Below are 13,988 nucleotides of genomic sequence, written 5' to 3' on the forward strand. Positions count from 1 at the left end.
AATTTTCTGTAAATATAAAGCTGTTTTAAAACATGAAATATATTAATATACACACATATTACCATTGAAAAAATCTGACACATAATAATAGTAACTTATGGTACAGCTTAGAGAGAATGTGCATCCTGGTTATTTTTTAGATGATTAGTTTAAGGGCTCCTTTAAAGATGAGCCTGCTCTACCAAGCACATAGATCAACAATGTGATCTTCTTTATAAATATTTTACTTGCAAATATGTAATTCTACAGTATTATAACTGTTGAGCAAATTGAGACATTCCTGAATGAAAATGATTGACATATACAGATTTTAAAAAGAGAATCCAGCTAAGTATTATTTTTTCGATGCTTTAGAGGACACAATTTATTCAAAGTTTAAGCATCTCTCCCAATCTCCCATTCTTGTAGGTTATAATCAGTGACAAGTACATGTATATTGAATTATATACAATGTTGTAACTATGAGCTATTTTGGATGAGTTCTGTTAGGAAATGTTATTTTTTAAAGTAGTGTTATAAGTTTAAATCCTGACTTGCTAATATACTAAAAATGAATTATGCAAATTGCTTAACTTCCATATATTTTCTTACCTATAAAGTGGGTTATTAAGAATACTAACCTCCTTTTTTTGTTTTAGTATAAATTAAGACAATCAGTATAAAGCTCTTAGTACTGAGCTTAGCATATTTTAACATTAGCTGTTGATAGTATTATTACCTTGTAGTACCTAAAACATGTAAGGCATTAAAAACAGCATAAGAGATTAATAATACTTTATATTTGCACAGAACCCTAGGGCTTTTTAAATGCCTGATGCATGTGAAAACAATTTAAAAACCTCTAATGTTCTTTGCAAGTGTAAGAAATTAATATTTTCTTGGGCTTTTTGAAGTTCACTTTAACTTCACAATGGTGCTGTGAGGTCTGTGGGGAAAATATTTGTCTTGATTTTCTAGACAAGGAATTGAGATTCAGATGATTTTCCCAGAAGGGCATCTCCACTATGGCAACTTGAACAAGTCACTTAACCTCTCTGAGAATCAACTTCTTCATTTATAAAATAGGGGTGCAGCCACTTACCTGTAAGAGGGTGATTGAGGGAGCCAATGGGCATTATGCACTTGGCTCCTTACCTGCTTTTCTGAAATTGCTGTACTCCTCCTAATGTGTTGTATGGTTGTCATCTGTCTATCTTTCTCCAGCCCTGTTCAGTCTTTAAGGGCAGGGAAGAGTGGGCGGGTAATACAGATAAGGGTCGCGATGTCATTGTCATTGCTCGAGGCTGATTTGGAACAGCACAGCTTCCAAATCCCAAATTTTATTAATTTGCTTAAGCATTTATTAGACACTTCCCATAACCAAACCTTCCATGAGGTACAGGGACCTGTGGAAAGGTGAGTACAATGTAAGCTTTGCCCTCAAAGAGAGAATACAACTGTATAAATAATTTAAAGAGGGTGCCAAAAGGATCTAGGAGCAGAGATCACTTGATACTTGTAACAGTAGAGAAAGCATCGGGACTAGTGGCATTGGAACGGGGCCCTGAATGAAGAACAGAGTTAGTGTGGCATGAAGTTTTGAGCTTGAAATCCACAATTGGGAATTTTCAACTGGGTGACAGACTGTATTTCATTCTATTAATAATTATCAATAAAATCATTACTTTAATAATGAAGATAAGTGAACTATAAAGCCCGTTCTGCTACAATACATGGTTCCATTGTGCTAATTAGTTCACATAGAATTGTTGAGAGGTAATGATGTCTTTTTAACACCAAGGCCATGTTGGTGCCCCGAGTGCTTTTTTATTAGGCGCTGGAAGCTGAACAGTGGGGTGGAGCGACCACTTCCAGCAGGAAAGAAGAGGCCTTCAGCTCCTCTGCTCTGCATGCGGGACACTCCCCAACTCCATTTTAAAGAGCACTCAAGATCAGTCCCGGAGAGCAGCACCTGCACCCCCACCCCAAGGTCTGGTCTGGCAGCGGGTCCCACCTCCCCTTCAGCAGCAGCCCCACTGGTTTGGGATGTCCTTCCTGCCAGAGTGGCCCCTGCCCCAGGCCCGCATTCGCCCTGTCCTGGGCCTTGTTCATTCTGTTCCTCTGAGGGTCTCACTTCAAAGGTACCAATTGTTTTGTTATTGATTTGGTCATGACACTGAACAGGCTTGGAGTGTTCTTAAAGATATTTTCCCTACAAAATTGTTATTTTTAACACACTATTTTATAGAAGACACAAGTTTTGTTCAGAAATATATTGTGTTCCATGTGGCACCGCCCTTAGATCTTGGCAAGAGCCCACCTGGCTCTCCTGGGGCAGAGTTCAGGCAGCCAGGGCTGTCCACATGGAGCGGCACTCTCTCCAGGACACGGCCTCGGTACCCAGACCTGGAATCTCTTGCCCACTTGGGCCCGATTCAGTTTCCAGAGCCTGCGTGAGCCCTTCTGAATCTCTCCCACCCAGGCCCAGGACAGACCGTGCTGCCAGCAAGGAAGCCCTAGACCCCACAGAGTGAGAGGACGTATGTGCAGTGAGCACCAGTGGGGCTGGGTGCACAGGCCCTGCCCCGTGTGAGCCAAGCCGGAGTCCGAGGGTGAGGGAAGGGTGGGTGAGCAGGCAGGCTCGGGGTTGGAGCAAGGCCTCCCCAGGCTACCACTCTACTCTGGAGCAACGAGGACTTTGAGAATTTTAAATTCAAATCTGGCCTTGCAGGTCTCTATGAGGATATATTTGTCAATGTAGGAAGAGAGAATATAATTTACTTAACACTTAGAGTGCTATGTGAAGTTTAAATATCTATCTAGAGGATCTGTGGGCCTTCATGTGTAATCTTACTCTGGACTGTGTTAATATCAGGGGCAGGCCTTGTTAATAGCAAAACACCCATTGCTAAGAAATTCGGCCTTGGAGGCATAAACTCTCCGCCGGGTTCGAAAGAGCCTTCAGCCTGAGCAGTAATGTCTCACCGGTTGAAAGGAATTGGTCATGTAAATTAGAATAGTTCAATCATTTCAAAGCACTGTAGAGGGCGCTATTATCATCACTGCTATCACTATGTTAATGAGACGATCCCTCACCTTCCCCACCATCCCCATGCCAGTGAAAACAGGGCTGCCATACCCTGGCCATAGGGTCAGGCTCATGACCCACTCTGGCCTAATCGCTGTCTTTCTAGAACTTTCTTGACTAAAAGTGGCATGATTGTTCTTTCTTGCCCGTGGATTGTGAGTTGTAAGGAAGTGAGTTCAGCTCTGTGGGGCTGTGTCCACACTCAAATGAAGGGCCTGTGAGAATAAGGCCAACAAGAGAGAACTGAAACCAGAAATAGAGCAACGGAGAGACCCCAGCTGCTCTGCTTCCAGCCAGCCTGGAACTGCCTGCAGCAGTTTGCTCAAGCCCGCCCATGGATGACCACATTATTTAAATTAGTTTCAGGCGGTTTCTATTACTTCAACCAGAATTCTGACTAGCACAAGTGCCTGTTGGGCATAGAATCTTGCACAGATCCTTGCACTGGAAATGGAAACTCTGCCCAGTTACTCTCACTCACTGATCATGTCATTCCTCCCTAGTGCAGAGGTGATTTTGCCCCCAGGGAACATTTGGCAAGGTCTGTGGACATTTTTGTTTGTTACAACTGGGAAGGGGAACATGAGTGGAGAGAGACCCAATATGCTGCTAAATCTAGCTCCCAAATTAGAAATGCGAAGGCCAAGTAACAGTGATGCAGAAGAAAAAACGTTGGGAAGGTAGGGGAGCTATGTTCTAGTCAGTGATGTCCTTAACTCTTGTTTAACCTTGGGCAATTTTTTTCACTATTTTGGGCAGAAGTACTGGCCTACATTACACAAGGAGGTGGACATAAGTGATATGTAGCCCCCATTCCCCACCCCACCCCGCTTACTGTATTTCATGATCATTCACAAAAAATGTGATTTGGTTTTTCCTGCCTGTCCCCTTTTTTCTATCAGTAGACTCTCTTTTATGAATTTCTGTTCCCTATACTTTTTCTTTAAACTCAATGTTATATAAACCAAATTTGCAATATATAAAGTTATCTCTAAGGACTCTACATAAAACAGTATTCAAGAGCTTTAAACTTGGAGGGACATTTAAGATAGAAGACAGAAAGATAAGTTTCCATTTGCTGTAAGATGCATTTCCGAATTTGCATTTCTGAAGTCTAGCGGCAAGGTGAAATCCCACAGCCAGGAGGAGTTAATAAAAACATTTCCCATCCCCACCGGCCCATCGGGCTCAGTGGTTAGACCGTCCACCAGGAGACTGAAGGGTCCCAGGTTCGATTCTGGCCAAGGGCACGTACCTGGGTTTCAGGCTCAATCTCTGGCCCTGGTCAGGGAGAGTGTGGGAAGCAACCAATCGATGTGTCTCTCACACATCGATGTTTCCCTCTCCCTCTCCCTTTCTCCCTCTGCCTTCCACTCTCTCTGAAAAGCAGCGGGAAAAAAATATCCTTGGGTGAAGATTAAAAAACAAACAAAAACAAAAAAAACCACATTGCTTTGTTGTCTGGCCAGTGTGCTCAGTGGTTGATAGTAGACCCAGGAACCAAGAGGTCAGTTGGATTCCTGGCAGGGCACATGCCCGGGTTGGGGATCGATCCCCAGTAGGAGGCAGCTGAGCAATGACGTTTCTTTCTCATTGATGTTTCTATCACTCTATCCCTCTCTCTTTCTCTCTCTAATAATCAATAAAAACATGTTAAAAATATTAAAATAAACAAATAAAATTTCCTTGTTTCTATGAGCTACAAAATATTTCCCCCGCCCTGATGATGAACTTAGCATGAAGTCTCTTTCCTTTGTGATTTACATATTCCTGGTGACAGCCTGTACCTTCCCAGTCCACGAATGGCGAGAACACGGTGACAGGTTCTTGTGCAGGGGAGTGTGAGTGGGCTGCGTGCCGAAAGGTCACGTTCAATCACAGCAGTGGAAAACCTTGAGCAGCACAGTGCAGTCGGCACTCAATTACATTTGAAAAGAGACATAATCATCAAATGATTAAAATATATTATACAACGGATTAAAGAACAATATAGGAAGGATCATGAAGTCCAGCGATGGAAATAAGTCAGGAATTCTTTATCTCCCACACACCTGTAGGGCGCTTTGTGGGCTGCAGGTGATGGGGGAGGGTAGAAACTAGAACATAGCTCTTACCCTTGAGCTTCTAACTCACTTGAGAGGACGAGCCGCATATGGAACAATTAGAACAGAAATGAAGCAGCGGGGGTTGTGGAGGAGTTTGTGAATTCGGTGAAGGAGTCCTGCTTTGTGGAAAGGACCGGGCAGGACAGAGGGCGACTGTGGCTCAGACTTGAAGGAAGAGGATTTTATCAAAATTTCTAACCAATATTTTCTATTATGGAAATTCCTTATTCATTTTTTTCCAATTATTTATTCACTCATTCCATTTTTCCATGAGTATAGAGTGCCTCCTATGTCCTAGGAAGGAAGAGGGAGCTTGTGGCATGGTGACATTCCAGCATATCTTGAGGCGCATCCAAAGAAGAGGGAACAGAAGCAGGGGTTTGACTGGCACATTTGTGCAACAGCAGAGACCAGTGAGGGCGGAGCTGAAGGACTGGGGTGGGGACAGTGAAAGGGGTGCAGAAACTTTTTCTGCCCAGGGCCATGTGGATATTATAACATCATTCGAGGGCCATACTAAATTATCAACTTAAAAATCAGCTTGCACCCAGCTGGGCATGGCTCAGCGGTTGAGCATTGACCTAGGATCCAGGAGATCATGGTTTGATTCCCGGTCAGGGCACAGGCCCGGGTTGAGGGCTCGATCCCCAGTGGGGGGAGTGCAGGAGGCAGCCGATCGATGACTCTCTCATCATTGATGTTTCTACCTCTCTCTCTCCCTCTCCCTTCCTCTCTCTGAAACCAATAAAGATTATTAAAAAAAATTAGCCTGCTATATTTGGTCAAACGTTTAATTAAATCACCCCTAATGTGATGGCTAGTGAGGCCTTGGCAGGGCCAGACCAAACGGTTTTGTGGGCCGGACGTTCCCCACCCCTGGTCAGTAGGAGATGCAAGGTGAGACAGGTGCAGCAGGAGTGAGATCAGGTGGGACATGGAAAGTGCTGGCAAGGGTTCTGGCTTCTTCCATGATGGTGTTTGTCTTTGGAAGCCATTGAAAGGTTTTCAAGAGAGTGATGTCATGATCTAATTTATGTTTTAAGGGATCATTCTAATGCCTAAGCAGACTGTAGGGGAACAGGGAGACTCTGGTTGTATTTATGAGGCTAGGAGATTAACCCAGCTAAGAGATAGGGGTAGTGGCAGAGTTGATTAAAAAGTGGTCAGAGTCTAGATATATCTTGAAGGCAGAGATAACTGAATTTGTGGATAGGTTAATTCAGTTAGGCATGGTGTGTAAAGTAAAAGAACAACCAACTGAGCTACCTGGCCAGGGCATGACTTTGGAATTAAAGATAAAATTTAATAATTGTTATTATCCCGAAAACAATAAATAAATACTAATAATATTTGTAGTTAGAGTCAACATTTTTGAGTGTCTATTATGTGCCAGGAGCTGTGCTAGATAAATTATATACATTAGATGCAGCCTTTAAAATAAGACTGCAAAGGAGACATTTTGTAAATTATTTATTTATGTATTTATTCATTCTAAGTTTATTGTTGTGACATTGGTTAATATGATCATATAGGTTTCAAGTGTACATATCTATGGTACAAGATCAAAGGAGGCACTTTTTAAAAGTTTACCTTTATTGTTGAAAGTATTACAGATGTCCCATTTTTCCCCCCACTGAACCCCTCCAGCCCCCTCCCGCCCCCTCCCGCCCCCTCCTCAGGCCTTCCCCGCACTATTGTGTGCCCATGGGCTATGCATATATGCATGTAAGCTCTTTGGTTAAGCTCTTCCTGCACCCCCTTTCCTCTGAAGTACTTCAGTCTGAGAGACATTAGATCATCAGAAGTTAACTACATGTACTTATTAGACTAGTCCCTGAAAGTCGTCCAAAGCATATTAGTAATTTTCATATTCCCACTACTGTAAGGGACCCTCAGTTCCCTTTTTCTCCTACTCTTAATGACTTCGCCATCCGCTGTGACTCATCACAGACTACGGGGCAGCAGGAGAGTCGGGGGGTGGACAGTGGAGGTAGAGTAGCTTAGGGTGCACAAATGCAATTCTCATAGTCAGAATATTTTTATTATGCTCTCTTTTCCTGAGTTTCTGCTGTATGCCCTTCCTTGCCATAGGTTTAGCATTTTCACAAGTGCAACCATGAAATCAGTTGACATTTACTCTTAATTTACATAAAATAATGGTATTCTTAGAGACTGATTACATATGCTGTTTAACAATATTTATTTTTTACCTGGCTCTCCATTCTTTACAAATGAAATAATAAATCCCAGAGTCATATGACAAGGGGAATAAGAAAGAAGCTAAAAATGGGGGAAAATTAAGATGAAGTTCCCGAGTTGAACTTACCTGGTATACATGCAACACGGGATGGCAGAGGCGCTCCCCTGCTTGACTGCCACTTCTTGGGGGAGGCCTGTAAAATTCATATAATGCTTCCCTTCCCATGACGTGTGCTGTCACCCAATTCACGGTCATGTAAGGTTCATAGCTCTCCACATCCACATATATTCTCTCTGCACTGTTTGCAATGTCTTTGTTCCTGCTGCTCTCCCAGGGGAGAGGGTTAGTCTCTAAAGGCCCGATAAGGGGGATATTGCAAGTGGCACTGCTTCAGTAATGCAGTCATTCCCGTGTGTGTTGCACAGTAAACCCGTGTGTGCCACTTAGCGCGTGGCCTCCAGGAAAGTGGGCCTGACGTGGAAATGACACAGGCCAAAACTTTGCAAAATGAGCTCTATTTGTTTTCATCCAAGTGCCTTCCTACTCTATTCTAATCAGCAAATAAATATTTTATTGATTATAGATAACACTTGGTGAATGCTTGCTCTGTGGCCAGATACTATGTGTTTAATCTTTCCCAAACCCTATCAGGGAGCGCCTGTTATTGTCTCCAGTTTTCATTTTGGGGAAACTGAGTCCTAAGGAACATAAAGAATTAGTCTAATATTGCATAGCTAGTAAGAGCCAAGGCTTAATTTAGATCAAAGACTGATACTGACTTTTGTATTCTAGTTCCCATACAACATGGCCTCTTATATGGAAACTGTGGTGACATCTTCCCACTTAACTGGCTCATTTAATAGTCACCACATGCCTGGGGAGTTGTGTGAACCCTGCAGAGTAAACATTCAGAATGTAGTTTATAACCTGAGCAAAATCTCTACATGTCAAGGAGGGTGCCAGAGAAATAAGACACTGGTTTATTTCCCTCCTTTTCTCCAATCTTTTATTCTGGTCTTAAAACTGCTTGATTGTAACTAATAAATGTTATTGGGTTAATAAATGTTCATCCAATATACTGTTTTTGGCATAAATAAGGTAATGTCCAAACAATATAGGACCTGCCTTAAATAAAACATGTGAATGCTTGGCCTTTCTTACAATAATTTGAAAAATATCAATAATGTTGTCAGTTTAACAACAGCAAGCGCCCTCTGCCCTTCTCATCTCCTCTGCTCTATCAGAAAAGGAGAGATGGGTCTCTCATCACGTAAGTGCTCTTCACACCACCTTTGTCTTAGGAGCTGTTTTAGAAACTCTACGTTTGAATTTAGAAATGAGCAAATGATTATCTGTTCTGAAGGTAGTGCGGTTTAGTGGATCAGAGCTCTGCCTTTAAAGGTAGAATACTTGAATTTGAATCTCAGCCCAGAGAGTTTGGGCAACACGCTTACCTTCTCCGAACCTCTGTTTTCCTGTGTGTAGAGTGGAGATAATTACACCTGCCTCAGAAAGTTGATGTGAAGATTACATGAGATAATGAAAGCGTGTAAAGTTATTAACCATCCTAAATTTCATGGAGGCATAAGCAGAAAAGAGCTTTATTCTTTTATTCCCCAAATACAATGATTCTTTGTTTCTTTTTTTAAAATTAATTTTTTATAGAGTGGAAGAGAGATATGTAAACAGATATATCAATGTGAGAGCGAAACATTGATCGGCTGCCTCCAAACAACTGAGCCACACCTGCCAGGGCAGTTCTTTGCTTCTTAAAGCTGTCTGGTTTGAATCCATGGCTGTAGGTAGCATTTGGTGATAGAATAATTTCATGCTTGTAGCTGTCTTAGTTTGGGTCCTACCTCTCCCCATCCAAATGAGACAAAAACGTGAGTTAGTTTATTGAGGAGACGAATCCATGAAGTCATGTAGTACAAGTGAAGAAATGAGGAAAGAAAGAAAGGAAAGAAAAGCCAGTAAAAGCTATGTTATGAGCAGGTCACTACTATGAGTGACTAGAACTCAGTGTCCCTCTCAATGTGGACCATACTTAGAACGTTCTCTTTAGAGGGTGAGGTGTGTAGTAGATGCTGCTGGTTCCTCAACTGGATCCCTTTGCTGGCCCAGTGCACATATCCTGTGGTTACCTTGAGCATCGGATAGCTCGCAGCTGCCCTTTTCCAGAAAGCTGCCCTTGGTTAAGCCCATTGTCAAACTCCAGTTGCTGGTAGCCACTGACTGACTGACATGGGAGTACAAAAAACCAGCCCTTTGCATCAAAAGGAGCAATTCTCCTGGGTAGTTTAAGCTACAGAACCTTTTCCACCCACGGATCAGGCCAAAGCTAGACTTACCTATGACCACACCCTAGCTTGACCTTTCCCCCTACCCTTTTCTGTTACATTCCGCCTTGACAGGTCTCTCCTGAGATGTCTCAAGCATTAAATCCCATCTGAATCCCTGTCTCCATCTCTGTTCCCAGGGAACATGATCTAAGACAGGGACATTGGGGGAAATTGTTCAACAATGCTCACCTCCCATTGGCTGAAGTTTTGGCGACAGTGACTAGCTGCTGCCTCCCAGGGCCCACACCACAGCTTATTTCTGATGGGGTCCCCTGGTCCCCGCATGGAGTGATTGTGGGCATGGCCCCATCAGAATGGTGTGAGCCAGGTAGCCAAGTTCCTTGGTGCCTGGGAACCTTGTCCTGCTGGATGTGCCGGCTGCTCCCACTGCTGACCTCTCTTCTCCCAGCTGTTGGGTTGCCTCTGTCCAGCCTCACCTTCCATCTTCAGAAAACTTTGAACAGGGAGTGAATATCGGCTTCTTGCTTCACAATATGCTTCCACACTTAAGGGACACGTAAAACTTCAAGAATCTTGTCACTGAGCTCTGCATGGGGGAGCTGGGAGAGAGGTGGGGAGTGCTGAGATTTCCTGTAGACCTGAATGAGCCTTGCCAGGGAATGAGGTGACCGCCTCCCATCTTATACTCAGTCTCCAATCTCTTCTTGGAAACCCCCTCACTTGGCTGGTAAGATAGCCACTGGGCCAACACTCTCCTGATTCAACCAATCTCTTAACTTTAGTCTACTGCTTACATAGCCTGGATGAGTGATGGGTGGAGGGTCCAAGGACCAGATTTTCATCTTTTTTGAATAAGGTTTACTTATTGCCTTTTGCCACTTTGGGGCTTAGTTGATGTCCAGAAGCCACAGTAAATATTCTGCTTAATATCCTTTTATATATTTAAATTAATACTTAAATGCTCACTAAATGGTGGCTGATATTTAAATTACAGATTTAGTTTCTAGCATTTTTGAGAAGCCACCCCATCTTAGTATTTGTTTTAATGATGTGACTCATCATGTTTGATGAAAAGACCATGTGTCTAAGAATCAAGAAGCCTGGGTCACTGTGGCCTCAGCCCTGTGACCTGTTTCTGTCCTTTCCCCTTCCGAGGCTTTGAATTCATAGCCCTCAGGTCAGATAATAAAAGCTACTTCGCCTGTTCCACAGGGTGGTTGTAAGTCTGACGTGAAGGGTAACCTGCAAAAGCGTATTTGGGGTGTAAATAATAAAATGACAGGTAATAATTAATAGAGCAACTCGCTTTAGATCCTCATGCCAATCCAATACGCAGCTGTGGCTGAGCCCTGACTCATTTTAGGCAAACAGATGCCACTGGAAATGATGACAGTGATAAACATATGTAAATATTTCATATGGAAGTGAAGTCAATATGGTCAAATGCGAAGGACACATTTCCAAGGCTGGGAGAGCCGGGCTACGCACAGTCACAGCAGAACAAGGCGCAGGTGTCCGAGTGGATCAGAAGCGAAAAACAAGCCCTCCGCTGTTCCTTAAAGGTTTGCGAGGAACCATTCGCAGCCACGGACCATGCAGAGTTGTGCCATTTGCCTCAGGCTTCATGACGCCCATGCTGTCAATCGGGCAAGTGCAGACAGTGCAGAGGAGAGCGGGCTCTGCTCTAAGCCCTGCTCCTGGTGCCGTTGGACCCATCTCCTACCTCTCTAGGCTCTTTGTTGGTCAAATTGGCGTGATTATATGTATCTGTTCACGGGATGGTGACAGACGACATGAGATTCTGTATGTGAAAGTGTTTTTAAAAAGCATAGTTATGCTGTAGAGCTACAAAGTAGTATTAAATGTGATAAGCACAATAATTAATTGAAAAGCCTATAAAAAAGTATGAAAGCCTGAAGAGAGGAAGTCAGAAGGAGTCCTGTTTTATCAGAGCACCATGGGCCGCCCCAGAGAAAGAGTGTCTCTAAATTTCAGAGAGAGAAAGAGAGAAAGAGAAATTGAATGAGCTCAATGAGACAAAGGCAAAGACCAGAAACCCCGCATGGGACGAGGTGACTGAGCCAGCTGCAGCTTTGGAGGCGTCTGTGTGCTGTGGACGGCCACTTGTCCAGTGCCAGGGAGCCTCGTAACATCTCACAAGTGCCGCCTTTATAAATGGCCCGCGGTCAGCATGTGCAACCTGACATTTAACTATAAGCCAATGACGAGTGAAACCATTTCTGAGAAACAGAAAGCTCTTCATTATAGAAAATTTTAGATGTATACAAAGTAAACAGAATAGGACACTAATCCTCTTACATGGTCACCACCAGGCTTCAATACCGCCATTCTGTAAGGACCAGTCTTTCAATAGACATACGCTTTTTAATTTTAAAATTTTATTTGGGGAAAGAACTTCAAATAAGAATAGAATAGACAGAGTATTGTAGTATAAATAGGATAATTTCAAGTAAGAATAAGTATAATGTTAAGATGATGCAGAGATCCTTTACCCAGATTCACATATTAATATTTTGCTCATTTTTTGGGGTCATTGGCACATGTGCTCTTAATCTTGAACCACCTGAGCATAGTTTATACCTATCGTGCCCATTTGCCAGGAAATATTTTGCTGTATATTTCCTAAGAATAAAGATATGCTCTTTTGCCCTGGCGAGTTTGCTCAGTGGTTAGGGTCGGCCTGCAACCTGAACAGTCCCGGGCCCAGTTCCAGCCAAGGGCACGCGCTTTAGTTGCAGGCTTGCCCTGTGCGGGGCGGTGTGGGAGGCAGCCCATCGGTGTCTCTCTCACATCGGTGTCTCTCTCTCTCACATCGATGTTTCTCTCTCTCTCTCTCGTCCACTCTCTCTGAAAAGCAATGGAGAAAATATCTCTGGGTGAGGACTGAAAAGAGAAATGCTCTTTCATAATCACAATAGTTATCACTTTCACAATTTATGTTGATATAATTTTATTGTATTTCAAGTATATCAGCTGGCCCAGTCATGTCTTTTAAAGCAGGTTCTCCCTCCATTACTGGACCCGGACTAGAGTCAGGCGTTGCCTTTAATGGTCACTTCTCTAACCTCCTACAACATGAAGCCTTTCCACAGGCTTTCTTTGTTTCTTACGATGTCAGCAATTTTAAAAATTACATTCCTCCTCCATACCCATTTGTTCTGATGGAACCCATTTGGTTGTTTGGACTCGTAAAAAACATTTCCTCAAGATTACGTTCAGGTTTGCATTCTTGGCCAGACCACTGAATAGGTGATGGCGTGTTTCCGGTGACACGTTTGGAGGCAGAGCTCGTATCTGCCCCCAGTTGGGGGTGCTTTCTGATTTCTCCACTGTGCAATCAACATCTTCTCACTTGCAGCATTACTCAGCCTGTGGAGACTCTTTGAGAGCAGGCACGAGTCTGCTCCTCCCCAATTTACCCCAGATTCCAGCATCCATTCACAAGTCTTGCCTGGGCCAATGTTATTACAATAATTGCAATGTGCTGAGTGTTTGACCTGGTACTCCTTCCATATTAGGTAGCACGTGGCATTCTCTTGTAAGCAAGAGCCTTCTCTTTCCCCCAATGTATTTATTTATCTATTTATTATCAATGTGGAATAATGAATCCCCCCCAATGGTTTCTAATAGATTACTATAGTTATGATTTTGGTGCTGAAATTGTCCTATTTTATAGGCTAGTTGGAGCAACTTTAAGTTGCCTTCTCTGTCCTTAGACATGCCCCCCTCACTTGTCTGAGCACTTAACTTAGAGCACAGCAAGATGTTCTAGGCTCATCTTGGACCCATTCAGCCAAGTCTTGGCATCAGCCATTGCTTTGAGGAGCCTGGTTCGCTTCAGTGGGGATGGTATTAGGTACCCAGCTCTAGGCACTGGGAGTGCTCATTGCTGCTGGGGTGCGGTGCTTGGCCTTTTCAGAGCACAGAGCTAGGAAATATACTCATGCACACACATTTATTCTATAGTATACACTATATTTATTTTACATTATCTGTAATATACATTGTATTTATTATGCACTTATACAGATATGCTAAAACACACACGCATACATGCATATGCACATACATGATGTTTTCAAAACTATGAATTCCCACAGAATCTCCAGTTCCCAGACCATCCCTACAGTGTTCTTTCTTGTCTTTCCCCACTTCGTGGTGTATGTACCTTCCTCCTGATTGAGAAACCTGGCTTACAAATTTATTCACTTGCTCAATCTCATAATGCATCTAAAATTTTTATAATTGCTTCGTTCATTCATTGCAAAAGCAAGTCTTCTTAGAAACAGTTC

This window comes from Miniopterus natalensis, chromosome 15 (genome assembly GCF_054644295.1).
Source record: "Miniopterus natalensis isolate mMinNat1 chromosome 15, mMinNat1.hap1, whole genome shotgun sequence".
NCBI lineage: Eukaryota > Metazoa > Chordata > Mammalia > Chiroptera > Miniopteridae > Miniopterus > Miniopterus natalensis.